At 34.2% G+C, this 2,500-nt stretch overlaps 1 protein-coding gene across 4 annotated transcripts in view; it reads left to right on the plus strand.

The window, feature by feature from the left end:
• Positions 1 to 2,500, plus strand: part of LOC138057955 (sugar phosphate exchanger 3-like) — a 42,830-nt gene that overhangs the window by 10,576 nt on the left and 29,754 nt on the right. The window lies entirely within an intron of this gene.

The following is a 2,500-nucleotide window of genomic DNA, read 5'->3' on the forward strand; positions in this document are numbered from 1 at the left end:
TAACATATTATTGGTCTTTGATAATGAAGCAACAAAAAACATGTTCCCATGCAATAGTATGGTTTTGAATTGAGAATATAAGGAATAAGCAATAAGTTTTCTAAAAGTGCAGCTACAACCAAAATTTCACTTTTCTCTGTTTAATCAAATGTTAAACGTTTTTTTTTTTTTTCATAACACCCAAAGGGAAAATTTCTGACCTTTAATTTCATTCTAGTTTAATTTGTGCGCTCAAGTTTTGATTTAAAGGTTCGTTATTTCAAGTGTACGCAGTTCTTATTTGTACTGTCCACCATTACTTGCATTCAAAACAATCAAGAACTGATATGATAGATGTGAAATCAATCTATTGAATTATACTCTATTTAGCAGTCAACAATTTAATTGCGTTGCACATAACTATACCCCTAATTAGTTTTTACTGAAACAACGTACATGTATTACTAGGTCTTTTTCAAGTAAATAAAATTATTTCATTCAAGTTAATTGGGATCATGATTATTATTACTATAATAATTTTTATCCAAGAACGATAAGACATTGTAACTCAAAGAAGTACAAAGTATTCATGATTTAAAAGTCTTTAAAATTAATGTTTCGACAATTGGAAGTTATTTTACATTTCTTGTTTATTTCTGTTATATTTTTCTATTATTTACATTTTTATTTATTAAGTACTTTTATTGCTTGTATATTTCATGTAGTTTTTTTACTTGCCTATATTTTTTTGTCATGTCGACTTAATGTGTAAATGTTGTTGGTTAATAAACATAAATGCAAATTCAGAGGTTGGGCTGGCAAATTCAGTTTCAAATTATTTGGATGTTCTTCCTTAAGAGTCAAATTTACAATGGCGATAACGTTTGTCTTAATTGCACTAAATAATGTAGCACTTGTGATAATGGTATAATGGTAATGGTAATTAATTTATATAGCGCATTTTCTATTGGCAAATTCAAGAGTCGAACTCACGACCTCCCCCATGGCAGCCCGATGCTCAACCAACTGAGCCACCGGTGCGTGGTGATATTAGGTTGCTCACACAAATTGTGCTAATAAATTTTTTCTTGAAAAATATTTAGAAATGGTGCAGTGTTTTGCATTATTGAACTTTTTTTTGGAAACAATGAAAGTACAAATAAATGTCAAAAGTAGCTGGAGCCTCTGTCTAGCATTATTAAAATGATGTTAATACAGACTGAGTATGTGCACAAATGCTGTTCTTAAAGAATTTGTTGTGTAAATAAAGTTTATTTTTAAATTGGTGATAATAAGAGTACTGTCTATTAACATACCTCATTGATACCAATATTGATGCAAAATAATGAATGAAAACGATTGAATGGATGGTGTTAATGAACAGCAAAAGGTGTAATGGAGCCATTGCGCTTGGCTATACCCTTGAGACTTCGTTATTATTGTTACTATAATTACAAAATCATGCATTGCACCTGGTTTGTGTTAAATTTTTCAATTAAAGCTATTTGAAAGTAATGGAATTGGATGAAAACTAACCTCCCCAAGAGAGTAGTTTTTATCAGTCATTGATACAACTTTAAAAATGACATTTGATTTTTGATTTAATTTGAGACAATTTGAGCTTAGTTCTATGTACAGTGTTCCCCATTAGTGCCCCTGAGTTGTAGAAGATGTGACAGGTATGCCTCATCCAGATATTATGCTTTGAATCCACAACTTTTTCTCTGTGGATTTATAAAATTTTCATGTCCACACGTAACCTACTAATATCGATTTTGCCCGTTTACACGTATCCCAATTTGTTCTAGTATCCAGGACTCCTCTGTGACTGTTGACAATAGTCACAGAGCATGGGCCATGGATCAGGTGGGCGAGTTGGCAGCAAGAGAAGCAATAGCATTTTTTTCAGTGGCTGTGTTGAATATTTTGGACCTGGTTGAGCACCGGGCTGTTCCACAGGAGGTCGTGAGGTCAACTCCAGCCGGACCAACACTCAGGGTCTCTAAAAAAACTGAGGAGAAAGTGCTGCCTTTGTAATTACATCTGCAAATGGATAGACTCTCTAGTCTTCTCGGACAAGGACGATAAGCCAGAGGTCCCGTCTCACAACCCTTCAATGTTCATAATCCTGTGGGATGTAAAAGAACCCGTACACTTCTCATAAAGAGTCGGGCATTTAGTTCCCGGTGTTGTGGTCTGTCTTCTGTTGTGTATCATGGTTGGGAGGGTAAAATTTAAGAATCCGATCCCACCAACGCGTCGGCCAACGCGTCGGCCAACGCTCTCATGTCTTTAAAGATGTGAAAATGTTTGTCAGAAGAGTCAGGCTGTAGTGCCTGTTAACTGATTAAAGTGTAATGTGAAGTGCCTGTTGTGTTGGTGAAACCAACAGACACTTCACCACTGGCATCCAGGAACATCTGTCCTCTGACAATTTTTATTTTTATTTTTTTACAATATATTTGATTCATTTGTAAATAAACTAGTATATCTCTCAATTTCAAGTAGCCAGTTGTTAATT

Source organism: Montipora capricornis, chromosome 7 (assembly GCF_036669925.1).
Source record: "Montipora capricornis isolate CH-2021 chromosome 7, ASM3666992v2, whole genome shotgun sequence".
Taxonomy (NCBI): domain Eukaryota; kingdom Metazoa; phylum Cnidaria; class Anthozoa; order Scleractinia; family Acroporidae; genus Montipora; species Montipora capricornis.